General features: G+C 45.5%; 1 protein-coding gene and 1 non-coding gene across 2 annotated transcripts in view; one reads left to right on the plus strand and one right to left on the minus strand.

The window, feature by feature from the left end:
• The window catches only part of LOC126140405 (serine-rich adhesin for platelets), a 517,162-nt gene that overhangs the window by 311,782 nt on the left and 189,498 nt on the right, over positions 1-15,882 (plus strand). The gene's annotated exons all lie outside the window — the stretch shown is intronic.
• Trnat-ugu (transfer RNA threonine (anticodon UGU)) lies at positions 1,732-1,806 on the minus strand. Its single transcript has one exon. It is a non-coding gene; the product is annotated as a tRNA-Thr (tRNA).

Genomic DNA, 15,882 nt, shown 5'->3' on the forward strand with positions numbered 1-15,882 from the left:
GGACAAACATATTATACTAGAGCTGACATGTGATTACATTTTCACGCAATTTGGGTGCATAGATCCTGAGAAATCAGTACCCAGAACAACCACCTCTGGCCGTAATAAAGGCCTTGATACGCCTGGGCATTGAGTCAAACAGAGCTCGGATGGCGTGTACAGGTACAGCTCCCAAGCAGTGTCAACACGATACCACAGTTCATCAGGATTAGTGACTGGCGTATTGTGACGAGCCAGTTGCTCGGCCACCATTGACCAGACGGTTTCAGTTGGTGAGAGATCTGGAGAATGTGCTGGCCAGGGCAGCAGTCGAACATATTCTGTATCCAGAAAGGCCCGTACAGGACCTGCAACATGCGGTCGTGCATTATCCTGCTGAAATGTAGGGATTCGCAGGGATCGAATGAAGGTTAGAGCCACGGGTCGTAACACCTCTGAAATGTAACGACCACTGTTCAAAGTGCCGTCAGTGCCAACATGAGGTGACCGAGACGTGTAACCAATAGCACCCTATACCATCACGCCGGATGATACGCCAGTATGGCGATGACGAATACACGCTTCCAATGTGCGTTCACCGCGATCACGCCAAACACGGATGCGGCTATCATGATGCTGTAAACAGAACCTGGACTCATCCGAAAAAATGACGTTTTGCCGTTCGTGCACCCAGGCTCGTCGTTGAGTACACCATCGCAGGCGCTCCTGTCTGTGATGCAGCGTCAAGGGTAACCGCAGCCATGGTCTCCGAGCTGATAGTCCATGCTGCTGCAAACGGCGTCGAATTGTTCGGGCAGATGGTTGTTGTCTTGCAAACGTCCCCATCTGTTGACTCAGGGATCGAGACGTGGCTGCACGATCCGTTACAGCCATGCGGATAAGATGCCTGTCATCTCGACTGCTAGTGATACGAGGCCGATGGGATCCAGCAAGGCGTTCCGTATTACCGTCCTGAACCCACCGATTCCATATTCTGCTAACAGTCATTGGATCTCGACCAACGCGAGCAGCAATGTCGCGATACAATAAACCGCAATCGTGATAGGCTACAATCCGACCTTTATCAAACTCAGGAACGTGATGGTAGGCATTTCTCCTCCTTACACGAGGCATCGCAACAACGTTTCACCAGACAACGCCGGTCAACTGCTGTTTGTGTATGAGAAATCGGTTGGAAACTTTCCTCGTGTCAGCACGTTGTAGGTGTCGCCACCGGCGCCAACGTTGTGTGAATGCTCTGAAAAGCTAATCATTTGCATATCACAGTATCGTCTTCCTGTCGGTTAAATTTCGCGTCTGTAGCACGTCATCTTCGTGGTGTAGCAATTTTAATGGCCAGTAGTGTATTTAGAGTAGTTGGTTTGTTGGAGTTCGTGCTCGAAAGATTCAGATGATTCATCGGGTTAGCAACTACAAGCTACGTGGGCTGTAAATACAATAGTGGTAACGTAGTCCGGACACTCGAAGGAGATCGGGCATGCGCAAATAGGATGCAGGAGTGGCTAGGTGGCGCTGTTGTCGAGGTGACCGGCATCTGCAAGGTGGGGCAAATGGAAGTGCCTCGGACGAGTGGAAACGACATGTGGCAGCATTAACGGAGGAGCAACTGCCCATACAGCCGGCCGAATCTCGGAGCACATAACACGATTTTCACATGAAATGATAATTAAATGGACACCCTAGCTGCAAACAGGCGTTTATGTACTTCATTGGGGACATGTTGAAAATGTGTGCCCCGACCGGGACTCGAACCCGGGATCTCCTGCTTACATGGCAGATGCTCTATCCATCTGAGCCACCGCGGGCACTGAGAATAGTGCGTCTGCAGGGACTTATACCTTGCACGCTCCCCGTGAGATCCACATTCCCAACATGTCCACACCACTACATTCGTAGTGCGCCTAATAGATGTTTGCCCATCTCACGGGGAGCGTGCGAGGGATGCAGACGCACTATTCTCTGTGCACGCGGTGGCTCAGATGGATAGAGCGTCTGCCATGTAAGCAGGAGATCACAGGTTCGAGTCCCGGTCGGGGCACACATTTTCAACATGTCCCCAATGAAGTACATCAACGCCTGTTTGCAGCTCGGGTGTCCATTTAATTATCATTCCATTTCTAGCAATGCTGCATGATCATCCACGGTAACTGTTCTTTCGGGAACAGATACAACCTTCATATAATAGTTAAAATATGGCTTCCCGGCCATTGACCTTCTTGTGCGAACGCACACGCTTTGCCCGAACTCGTACGGGACTTGGTAGATTAATCTGCCACGAGTAATGAGTATGATGGGCAAACATCTATTAGGCGCACTACGAATGTAGTGGTGTGGACATGTTGGGAATGTGGATCTCACGGGGAGCGTGCAAGGGATAAGTCCCTGCAGACGCACTATTCTCTGTGCCCGCGGTGGCTCAGATGGATAGAACGTCTGCCATGTAAGCAGGAGATCCCGGATTCGAGTCCCGGTCGGGGCACACATTTTCAACATGTCCCCAATGAGGTACATCAACGCCTGTTTGCAGCTAGGGTGTCCATTTAATTATCATTTCATTTCTAGCAAAGCTGCATGGTCATCCACGGTAACTGTTCTTTCGGGAACAGATACAACCGTCATATATAACGATTTTCACAGTTGGCAGAGTTGTTAGCAGAGGGCCGTGTGGATGCGGCCATAGCTGGCCGCCCAGGTCTTCTCATCTATCGGTGTGCGATTACTTGGTGTCGGGAGCCCTCGAGTCTGAGGTGCATCGCAACAACTTGCGTGTCCAACTGGGGAAATGGGATCTATAGTTTAACGTGGAATTCTAACCACGTGTTGTTTGTGGCGACCCTTTACTTCACTGAAAGACGAAGGCTATGTTGAAACGAACACTGAAAAACTCGTAGTCCGACCTTTCGCTACGTGCTTCACCGCTGGACCACCAGGCCCGACATGATGTAGACAGTTCACCTATAGGTTCTGACGAGTGAGTTTGCGACTATTAATATATGTGACATATATGGCCGTATCTTTCGACTGCATTGATTTACAAGGGACCGAAGACCTTAGTATGTGACATAAATTTCAACTTGTTACCTCTACTCATTCCTGGGGAAAAAGGATCTTAACAGTCAGACAGACAGAAAAAGAGACGGACAACAAAGTAATCCTATAAGGAGGAGGAGGAGATTAGTGTTTAACGGTTAGGGAAGGATTAGCAAGGAAATCGGCCGTGCCCTTTCAAAGGAATATTCCCGGCATTTGCCTGAAACGGTTTAGGGAAATCACGGGAAACCTAAGTCATGATGGCCGGAGACGGATTTGAACCGTCGTCCTCCCGAATGTGAGTCCAGCGAGGTAACCACTGCGCCACCTCGCTCGGTTTGATCCTATAAGGTTTCCGTTTGTACCGATTGAGGTACGGAACCGTAAAAACTGATAAAATCATTACAAGTAAGTAACTAACGGGGAAACAAATGTTGATCGGCTCCTCGATGAACAAGTGTCTCAGACCGTTTCATCTGGCCTGCCATGCCATAAAGAGGATAAAAAACAGACCACCCTTATAATCCAATATTTAAAGTTAACGGCCGGCCGGGGTGGCCGAGCGGTTCTAGGCGCAACTGCCTGGGACCGCGCCACCGCTACGATCGCAGGTTCGAATCCTGCCTCGGGCATGGATGTGTGTGATGCCCTTAGGTTAGTTAGGTTTAAGTAGTTCTTGAGGACTGATGACCTCAGAAGTTAAGTCCCATAGTGCTCAGAGCCATTTGAACCATTTTTTAAAGTTAATGCAGTTTGAGGTGAGAAATCCCGTAGTTTTAAGTGTAAATTAAAGAAAGCTTAAAAAAACTTTACATTAAATGCTACAGAAATAAAACGGAGACGCTCGGAAGATGACACACAGGTGTTCAAACAAATATGGATGAGTAATGAGACAAACATAGGTCTCTGTTCATCCTTTGTGGACATGGGGCAACGTCTGTTCAAGTATTTAACGATCAAATTCGCCAACAGCCGTGCAATTGAGACGTTGTTTTGTTTTATTTTGAATACCTGTTTCGGCATTCCATTATGCTGTCTTTAAGCCCCAAATGCATCTGTCAAAAATAAACGACATTGGCGTGCTGGGGTCAAAAAGTTCCTGGATGTCGTGATTTCTAAACCGGACCCCCAAGTGCTTCCTTCAAGACTTGATTGCAATTTGCAACGTATGGCCCCAGTATGCTAATACCGTTTATTTTTTATATGTGCGTTTTGGTCCTGAAGATGGCACAATGGAATGCCGAAACTGGTAGATAAAATAAAATAATATCTCAATTGCACGGCTGTTGGCGTGTTTCATTGTTGAAAAGAAAAGCATTGTGTTAAGCGGATAGCGGTGCTTTTGCAAATCAAAAAGCAGCGTGCTTCGCGACTGTTTCGCTGAAACAGAGTATGTTTGAAATTATCACGGAAAAGCTTAACAAAAAAAAAAAAAAAAAAAAAATGTTGAAATGTGTGTGAAATCTTATGGGACTTAACTGCTAGGGTCATCAGTCCCTAAGCTTACACCCTACTTAACCTTAATTATCCTAAGGACAAACACACACTCCCATGCCCGAGTGAGGACTCGAACCTCCGCCGGGACCAGCCGCACAGTCCATGACTGCAGCGCCCTATACCGCTCGGCTAATCCCGCGCGGCTGACCATTACAGCCGGTAGACGAATCCTGATGATGCCGCTGCGTGTTTATTCAACCAGTTCCAGTTTGGGCACACGAGGCTCAGTGGACCCCGACAGATAACTCCCTACCCGAGAGAAAAATGTGAGGATACCGGGAATCGAACCCGGGTTCTTCCACACGGAAGACAGCGCCTTTAACCATTTTCTCCTTCCTTCTTTCTACCTGTTCTGTGTGGATGTCGCATGACGGCACTCGAAGTCCTTCTAGGAAGACTTCTCAGTTTTTTTTTTTTTTTCATAAGATGGCCACTTCGCTGACCTAACACGCTGAGCTACCGTGCCGGCTCATACCGCGCGGCTAGTCCCGTGCGGCGAAGCTTAACAATTTGCTGTAGGAGATGCTTATCTATCGCGAAGTCTTACACGTAAAATACCACCACCGAAGTACCAAAACGAGTCAATTGACATATTCCTTCCTCCAACATACCTATCGCGTAATGGTTATGGCCGTAAACTACAGAAATTTGGTTTCATGCAGAGGGAAACCGACAATCTTTCTTTCCGGGTATCACTCCCGAACGGGAGTGGAACTGGAGAAATGACTGCGGTTTATTCACTTTGCAGCTTGGGCGACATACCGCGCGGCACAGTGTGGCTGTAGAGCGTCCCTGACTTGTACGGGGTGCCAAAGCTGCGAAGTGTCTGCAGCGCCCTACTGGTGGGCGTGGTCCCATCAGCGCAGAAGCAGAGAATTAGTTCGGCTCATTTGAGGGCGGTGCCAGGTATGACCCGCACGCTGGGGCGGAACAATCGCCGTGCACTCGGTAGCGAACTGCGAGCCGAGCCGAGCCGTTCTTCCCACCTCGCGTGCGATGCGGCGCCGGCGTAATGGAGTCTTTTGATGCCGCCGGTCGGTGGCGAGACGGGCCAGTACAGCGGCCTAATCTACTCATCAAGGGCAACAGGCGGCGGGCCGGACAAATGCAGCTTTATGTCGCCGTTAACGCGGCGTAAAGAGGTCGAGGAAGTGCTCACTTGGCCGAGGCGGGATGCCGTCAGCACTCGCTGACCCCGGCGCCTTGTCTTGTACTGTGTAGCTGTGCTCGGTCGTCTGACATTACATGCGGCACCTAACAATTCCGAGGAACAAAAGTAACCAAGATGTTGTAGATATTGTTCATCTGGGGCTCACAAATTGTTCCGTACTACGGTTGCACCGTGACGAGTCCGGGGTCAGAGGGGCCCTTCAAGGACGTGAAGACGATAGTGGACGAGGAGCTGCTGACGTCACAGCCTGGAATTTCAAGTTCCACTACACTTCGAAGCGCGAAAGAAATTGTCACGTGAGATGTTTGCCTCCTGGAAAGGAACGCGCCCAGTGAGATCCAGCATCAGTTTTACATCACAAGCAGAACCTAGGAGATAGCACGTTGCAATAAGTCGTGTGACGTTGAACTCCGTATTTGGTTGTTTTTATTTCGGAACAAAAACAGTCATGGTTGCGAAATTATTGAATGTCAATGCCGCGTTTCACACTTTTGAGGTATCATCAGATTGTGTAAAAGTACCTGCATTCTGTGATAAACCTTTTGCATTTCCTTTATGTTTTCGTCTTCTTTAAAGGCAAAGAGAGAAGATGAAGCGGTAGCCCATCATAGAGCCTATGCCTACCGTCATGTATTTTTTGACTTTCAGTTGTTAAAAAACAGAGTAGGAGGAAGGAAGGATTGCCGCTCAGCTAGTGAACGAGTGAGAAGCACGCCGTTTTTAGCGAGTAATTGTAGACCGCCATTTTGGGGTCGCTATGAATAAGTGAGGAGTATGTATTTCATATGTGCACCGTTTAGAAAAATACAGTATTGTTTTATTAACAGAAAGGTCGTGTGAGTTGTTATTTCAAATAGTACAATAATTACAAGAACTGAAGCCCACCTGTGTACTTTGGAAAATTACGAAGATCCGATAAGCTTAATGGGAACACGGTCAAGACTTCAAAGGTGAACACGGCGACCAAACGTAGCATTATAAAGAATGGTAAGCACAAATCTACAGCGGAGAAAGAAACTACTTCGCCCTGCGAAATAATATGAACTAATACGAACTTATTTCCAGGCATAGCTCAGCTTATTGTGCTTGTTATTCATGCTGAAAAATTAATCTCATTAATTCAATACATTTTAAAAAGCCACGCATTTTATTATCATCTATTCCATTATTTTATTATATTATAATGCCTGATGTTCAAATGTTCGATTCCCGGCGGGGTCAGGGATTTTCACCTGCCTCGAGATGACTGGGTGTTTGTGTTGTCCTCATCATTTCATCATCATCCAGGAAAGTGGCGAAATTGGACTGAGCAAAGATTGGATAATTGTACGGGCGCTGATAACCACGCAGTTGAGCGCCCCACAAACCAAACATCATCATCATCCCTAAGCTTACACACTACTTAACCTAAATTATCCCAAGGTCAAACACACACACCCATGCCCCAGGGAGGACTCGAACCTCCGCCGGGACCAGCCGCACAGTCCATGACTGCAGCGCCTTAGACCGATCGGCTAATCCCGCGCAGCACCTGCATGCCTGACACATCAGTCATGCTGTAGCGGAGCTTCACGCTAACGCAGGAAAGGTTCAGTTAATGAAAGAACTAAGCCACAATTCTCAAACATTATTGACTTTATTACAATGTAACTCTCTCAGCAAGTTTCATTCCTTGGTACTTATTATTAAAAAAAAAAAACACAGAGCATAAAATTTTAAGACAATGTTTCTCATAAAAACGTTACTCTAATTAACTATAGAAATTGTTAAAACAAATTCAAGCTGACAAGTAAATGACGTTAGAGTTAACTTCTGCAATAGTTCAACACAGGATCATTAAACAAACTCGTGGTTTTAAAATTAAGCCACCACTCACGCATCAAGAGATAATGGTTATAATTGGAGGCGTATACTTAAAGCAGGATTACACAGCTTTCCTTTCATTACACATGAACTGCCGCTCTTGGTACGAGCCCTTTTACTCTCCAACATTCAACAGGCCCAGCTTTCCCTTCTCCTCAGGCAGGTCGTTGTACACACGGGGGAGAACACAAACTAACAAGACAAAGCTTCTAAAACACACAAACAGATGGTGTTAATTCAACAAGCCTCAAAAACATGTTCATGTGTGCTTCAGGGAATACAAGCCAGACAATAATGACAATTTAAACTGTGGCCTGGAAAACTTCAAGCTACCAATTGGTCCAGTAAATAAAATTAAAAAAATTTAACCGCACTTGATAAACCATCAAAACGCGGACATTTCACTACTAAGGAAATCGTTCAGAACTGTTTGTTTACAGTGAGCTTTCAAAGGAACAATGTTCGTGAAAATATCACGTTAAGGTACTCCACAATCCGGTTTTGTGTTTGGCATAGTGTACGCCGATGAATCATTTATATTTCAAAACTGGATTCCGTGCTCGGACTCGTATCCAGCTATTTGCCATTCGCAGGGTCTTCCAACTGAGCAAAAAGAGCGTTGGCTTTACAGACTCAGGCATTCACGAGCACTTTCCATATCCTTTCGAACAACGGAGGTTCCACTTTGATGCAGTGGAAGTAGCACACTCCATATAATGCGTATAACGATTGGCACAAATGATCAACTCAGCGTTTACATGACTAAAAAAAATTTTTTTTTCCCTCACTTCCAATCTTGTGTGGTTGTAGTGAATTCACTACTATCCGACAGCGTCGTCGCAGAGTTCAGGTGACGTTTGAGTAGTATAGCCAGCGGAAAATTGTAGAAAATCGGGCACGATGAGTGCCCGAAAGCTTCTTTGGAAGCTTGTAAGAAGTGTCGCCAGAGAGCGCTTCCACTCTGCAGAGTGTTAAGCAGAGCACGCTTCGACAGACTTGTTATTAATTACGTACACACTGCGTTATGTCTACACGGAACGCTGCTGTGTTCATTGTTCTTGGGACTTTGCTGAAAGCGCAGCTTCGTACAATTTTAATGACGAGGTGGGAAGTTTGAAAGCTACCACAGAATACCCATTCTCTCGGTTTACGACAGTTGTGCACAAACCTGTTGAACATCAATTATCCAGAAGTTTGAAATTTTATGAACGTTCCGCTCACAGTAAAGAATGTGGGGATGCACACAGCGTAAACCCGAATATTTAGGAAAGGAAGATTAGTAATAAGGTTTTGAAAATCACTAGAAATATTTAAAACTTTTTATGCGAAAAACCATTCAAGAACGAACTCAGCGAGAAACGGCAGGGGGCATTTTGTAAATTCCTGGGAGAAACATGAAAACAAATAAATGTACCGGGGAAGAGATCGGTGTGGAATCATTATGAATGATATGCAAATAAAAATGAGGTACACGGGGCATGTACCCAGACGTATGAATTTTATAGCGGAAAAGGACGTTCTTTGTGATTGCAAAGGAGATTAAAGGACCGGGGCTGTCTAATGGAATGAGGGTAGATGACTTTAGGAAGTGTGGAAAGCCAACATGAATGCGTACAGTTGTTGATCATAATATACGGGAAAGTCTAAAGGAGGTATTTTTTCAGCAGTGGGTATCAAATGGCTTTTGACGATGATAATGATAACAATAATAAGAAGAAGAAGAAGAAGAAGAAGAAGAAGAAGAAGAAAATGCAATATATACAGTGAGACGGAAGGATTCATGATTGCAATACAGGATCAAACAATAAACACCAGATATTACAGCAAGCATATTATTAAAGATCCCAATACCATAACAGATAAATGCAGACTTTGCAAACAACAAATAGAAACAGTAGATCACATCACAAGTGGATGTACAATACTAGCAAATACAGAATACCCCAGAAGACATGACAATGTAGCAAAAATAATACATCAACAACTTGCCATACAACATAAACTAATGAAACAACACGTTCCCACATACAAGTATGCACCACAAAATGTACTGGAGAATGATGAATACAAATTATACTGGAACAGAACCATTATAACAGATAAAACACCACCACATAACAAACCTGATATCATACTCACCAATAAAAAGAAGAAATTAACACAACTAATCGAAATATCCATACCCAATACAACAAATATACAGAAGAAAACAGGAGAAAAAAATTGAAAAATACATCCAACTGGCTGAGGAAGTCAAGGACATGTGGCATCAGGATAAAGTTGACATTATACCGATTATACTATCAACTACAGGAGTCATACCACACAATGTCCACCAGTACATCAACGCAATACAGCTACATCCAAACGTATGTATACAACTACAAAAATCCGTAATTATTGATACGTGTTCAATAACCCGAAAGTTCCTATATACAGTGTAACATATACCGTACAGTTAAAAGGAAGTCACGCTTGATGAACGTCCGCGTCACTTTCCATTTTTAACCAGACATAACGTCTGAGAAAAATAGACATAATAATAATAACAATACTCCTAATAGAGAACGCTGGTCGCTATAGTTCGCTGATTTGTTGCAATGCTGTACGTATGGCTTCCCTCGTCAGATCAAATGGTACCTGACAATGAAGTATTACAAAATTATGAATTGCTAAGTGTCCCAAACACATTCCAAAATAGTGTCAACAAGACTTCTGTAACAAATCTTCTACTTGTATGAATTACACTTCCTTATGCAACGACCGCTCATTTGATTTTTATTATTATTTATTTTTAATTTTTACCTCTCAAGTGTAAAATATCACCTACTAACGTCCGCGACTTTACTACAACATTGAGTCTCTAAAGGCGCATAAGCTATCCACATGAATAGTCTTCAAAATCACAGTAACAAAATTGATGATTTTGTAGGAACCACCAGCTACGTAGAGGAAGCGCTTACAATGGACATTCGTCGTTAGTCCATGACAAATGCAATCCCTTATCTGTTTAATCTTTGTTTTCTTGGCGGAGAGAGTTCCGTTTGTTTACACTTTACTGCATCTGTTGCCCGCATCTCGTGGTCGTGCGGTAGCGTTCTCGCTTCCCGGCGGGGTCAGGGATTTTCTCTGCCTCGTGATGGCTGGGTGTTGTGTGCTGTCCTTAGGTTAGTTAGGTTTAAGTAGTTCTAAGTTCTAGGGGACTGATGACCGTAGCAGTTAAGTCCCATAGTGCTCAGAGCCATTTGAACCATTTTTGAACTGCATCTGTCTTTGTAATTTGATTTGCGGAAAAGAGTTAGTTCAACCTGCATTTAATGCGGGGTGGGGCAAACAAAACTGGCCCGGAGAACAGAGTTTCAGAGTACAAAGAAACAGAGCACAGGAAAGGAAACACTGCTAACGTGACTATAACATATGTCAAAAGTGGCCACCATTCATCTCTTGGTACTTTCGTGCTCTGGTCAGCGATTTGCTGAAGGCAGATCGAAGTTGGACTGTTGAAATTGCTGCAGTCTCATCCTAAATGTTCTGCTGCAGTTCCTGAAGACTATGAGGGTTGTTGCGATGCGTCTTAGACTTGAGGGCTCCCCAGACAAAGTAATCGCACACTGGTAGGTCATGTGACCTGGATGGCCAGCTGGGACCGCGACCAGACTGCAAACTCTGTTAGCCGTGAAGATTGTGTCAATATGTTCCAAAGCTCGGCCAGCCGTAGGGGCAGTTGCTCCATCCTGTTTGTATTTTCCTCCTCCGCTAAAGCTGCGACAAATCGTACCCATTCGCCCGAGCCATTTTTATTTACCCCACCCTGTAGATTCCCCTCAAATGCACCCTACACATCGACAACAGCGCCACCTGCCTCCTCCTGGTTTCAAAATGTTGCCATGTAACGCGCCGAAGTCAGTGTCCGATGAAAGATGATGGACCAGTAGCGCGGCGTGCAGACACTGCACGCCAAACCCCAACCTTCTGGTCATGCAAGGGCGTTTCGCAGAAATTATGCGGATTCTCCGCTGCCCAGAACCTGTGACTCTTGAGAACTGACGTAACCACTCAGGTGAAACCAGACTTCATCATCAGATATATGCCCAGACCCGGTGATTCTGAGGATTGACGTAACCACTCAGGGGAAACCAGACTTCATCAGATATAAATAACAGATCCCATGTCCAAGGCATTCGTTGTTATCTCAGTGAACAGCCACTCACAAAACTGGAGGCCCTGAGGACCATCTACTGGTTTTAATGCGTGAACGATAGACGCTCGGTAGGGGTGCATGGGCAGATCCAGGTGGAGTATTCGTCCGCATGATCGACATGATACATGCGTCGGGTTGACTTGGTAGGACTGCAAAACACTTTCTGGTGAACTGCAGCCACATTTTCCGTGTGCGGGAACGTTTCGGGACTTTTTTTTTTTTTTTTTTGACGTGTCCAAAACAGATACTGTCTGACGCCATTTTCGCACTAAGCTTTGCATGGCACCCTTTGCTGGCAAATTAACAAGAAAAGGCAACAAAGTTTTACTTGAAGTGGCATAAGACCGCGCTTTGAAATAGTACTATGATCCCTCTGGTAAAGATCAGTTATTTACATTAACATTTTCAAGTTTTGACGAAGTTAAGAAATATTTTCTTTATGATAATAACAACTTTAGCTTGACAAAAGGGGTATTATAAACACATGACATGTATAACATCATTTTAATAGATATCGCATAGAAAGTCTTCACATAGGACGTAATCCATATGGCAATACAAAGACAAAACTATGAGATCCTAAGAAATATTGTGTTGTTACGTTGGCTTAATATTCTTTGAATAAATCTCTGTCTGCCCCGTTACTATATCTGCTTGGTCTTTCCGCCTTAAACCGCTTAGGGCAGGTACATCTGCGGTCTAAGGCGCAGCAGTCATGGACTGTACGGCTGGTCTCGGCGGAGGTTCGAGTCCTCCCTCGGGCATGGGTGTGTGTGTTTGTCCTTAGGATAATTTAGGTTAAGTAGTGTGTAAGCTTAGGGACTGATGACCTTAGCAGTTAAGTCCCATAAGATTTCACACTTTTTTTTTAGGTACATCTGCCTATGTATTAAGACCAGTGGTTTATCGCCGATCGTGGAATGAAACAAGATCGGAACTAATCGCCGATTTCCATTGGCTACTTTAGGAAAGAAAGAAGTCTTAAACCTTTCTCTTTTTTAGTAATCTCTCCCAGTTTTGTGGTTATTAAGTTTTTCGGGCAGATTTTAATAAAACACTTTCGTCGCTCTTCCAGCTTTCCCGATGTGAGACCAATGTAAACCCGCAGAAGGATCCCTCCCCGCCGCCAACTACCCTCTCTGCTTTGCGTCACGGCGAGCAAGAAATGCCCATAAACATAATTGTCTGTCGAACAGGTGTTCAAACTACGCACGGCAGAAGAAATACGTACTCCAGCTGGCTGCTTCCTCTCCAGTGTATTCCAGCGTGCCTTCTCCTCCACTCACAGCTGGAAACCTGTCGGCGACCTGCCGCTCCAGGTCCAGTGGCCCTCGCGATGGCCGCTTCCAGCGCAGCCCAGCCACTCGTAAATTGCGGTTTCTTTGTCGTCCGGCGGTCACCCGAGAGACAAATGCGCTCCAGAGCAGGCCTCTGCGCGGCTCGTGCCGAGCGCAGCCGTAAATCCAGCAATCGCAGCTGGAGGCGCTCTGGATTTATGTGCCGCGTCCGTGGAATTGCTCCAGCGAGAACCGAGCTACCAGTCGGAGCACCGGCCGTGTCTGCTGGAGCCACAGTCCGCCGTACGGCGTCGGAGTGCAGGAACCGTGCGGCGATGATGGACGTCCCAGACGCTATCTGTGTGACGTACTACTGCTGTCGGCAAGTGGGCCGAGTCGTGCGGAGAAAACCGTTTATTACCCGTTCCAGGAATCGCTTCGCTGCACTCAAGTGACAGAGGGGGAGAATCTATCACTCAGGGTGAAATTCAGCCCCATTTGTGCCGCTACGGTATCCTTAGTGCCTGAAACCAATTAAAGGAGTTCTCAACGAGAAGGATGCTCTGAGAACCACTATGCTTCACCAAGTATGGTCCTCCGACAGGTCAAATAATCCTGTGACCATTTGTGGTACCCTTCTTGATATAAGATCAATCTCTCCTGTTAATTGTAGACGGTATGGGACCCAAACACTTGAAGTTTTCTAGGATGGGTGGATGGGTCGCACAATTGTTTTGATGAGTCCTCCCGTTTGTACACTGACGACTTTTTCCCAGTATCCTATTAATGATCAGGAACTTGTGCGGTAATTCCATTTCCTATCCATATACGTTGTTACACTATGGATTTTGTACGAGTTGACAGATTTCAATTGTGACTCGATGTTACTGTAGTCACTTTTTTCGTTTTTTGAAATGTTCTTCTGCTAATGTTTCTATTGACGGATGTTTTTTGTTGTTGTTGTCTTCAGTCCGAAGACTGGTTTGATGCAGCTCCCCATGCTACTTTATGCTGTGCAGGCCTCTTCGTCTCCGAATAACTACTGCAACTTACATCCTTCTGAATCTGCTTACTGTATTCATATCTTGGTCTCCCTATACGATTTTAACCCCCCCCCCCCCATTTCCCTCCAATCTCAGAATGTATCCTATCAATCGATCCTTCTGTTTGTCAAATTATACTACAAATGTCCCCCCCCCCCAACACAGTTGTAATCATTACATCCTAATTGGTTACATAACGTACCCATCTAATCCTCAGCAGTACTGTGTAACACCACGTTTCAAAAGCTTCTATTCTCTTGTTGTCTGAACTGATTTTATCGTCCATGTTTCATTACCATACTAGGCTACTCACCAAATACCTTCAATAATAACTTTCTAACATTTAAATTTCTATTCGATGTTAAAAATTTCTCTTCTTCAGGAACGCTTTTCTTGCCATTGCCAGTCAACATTTCGTATCGTCTCTACGCCGACCATACACAGCTGTTTGCCGACCGGTGTGGCCGAGCGGTTCTAGGCGCTTCAGTCTGGAACCACGCGACCGCTACGGTTGCAGGTTCGAATCCTGCCTCGGGCTTGGATGTGTGTGATGTCCTTAGGTTAGTTAGGTTTAAGTAGTTCTAAGTTCTAGGGGACTGATGACCTCAGATGTTAAGTCCCACAGTGTTTAGAGCCATTTGGACACAGCTGTTTTGCTGCCAAAATAGCAGAACTCATCTGCTACTTTTAGTCTCTCATTTCCTAATCGGTTTCCCTCAGCACCGACTGATTTAATAAATTCGGTCTGTTTATCTTAATTTTTTATCATGACATTTCACGAAGACATACTAAACCACTTGATAGGATACTGAGGTGACAGGGAGTATCGATACGCAGTATCGCGTATACAAGGTATAACAGGGCAGGGCATTGGCGGAGCTGTCATTTGTACTCAGTGATTCATGTGAAAAGATTTCCAACGTAATTATGGCCGCACGACGGTAATCAACAGACTCTGAACGCAGAATGGTTCAAATGGCATCCCCTAGAACTTACAGCTACTTAAACCCAACTAACCTAAGGACATCACACACATCCATGCCCGAGGCAGGATTCGAACCAGCGACCGTAGCGGTCGCGCGGTTCCAGAATGTAGCGCCTAGAACCGCTCGGCCACTCCGGCCGACGAACGCAGAATTGTTGTTAAAGCAAGACACAAGGGACATTCCATTTCGGAAATCGTTAAGGAATTCAATATTCCGAGACCCACAGTGTCATGGATTTGCCGAAAATACCAAATTTTAGGCATTACCTCTCACCACGGAAAGTACAAGGCGAGGGTCTTTACTAAACGACCGAGAGCCCGGCCTTTGCGTGGAATTGTTAAGGCTAACGAACAAGCAACACTACACGAAACGACCGCAGAAATCAATGTACGAACGTATCCGTTAGGACAGACATTTGGGCGATATCTTGCGTCAGTGGACTTTGGTAGCAGACGACCGGCGCGAGGGCCTTTGCTAACAATTAAGAGGTCGCCTGCAGAGAGACTCCTGGGCTCGTGACCGTATCGCTTGAACCCTGATATGTTGAGTTCCAATTTCAGTGGGTAGGAACTGATGATAGGTTTCGAGTGTGGCACATACCCCACGAAGCGGTGGACCCAAGCTGTGTTTACATGGACTGGACTGGGTCCTCTAAAAAAATGGTTCAAATGGCTCTGAGCACTATGGGACTTAACATCTATGGTCATCAGTCCCCTAGGACTTAGAACTACTTAAACCTAACTAACCTAAGCACATCACACAACACCCAGTCGTCACGAGGCAGAGAAACTGGGTCCTCTGCCCCAACGGAACC

Source organism: Schistocerca cancellata, chromosome 1 (assembly GCF_023864275.1).
Source record: "Schistocerca cancellata isolate TAMUIC-IGC-003103 chromosome 1, iqSchCanc2.1, whole genome shotgun sequence".
Lineage (NCBI taxonomy): Eukaryota > Metazoa > Arthropoda > Insecta > Orthoptera > Acrididae > Schistocerca > Schistocerca cancellata.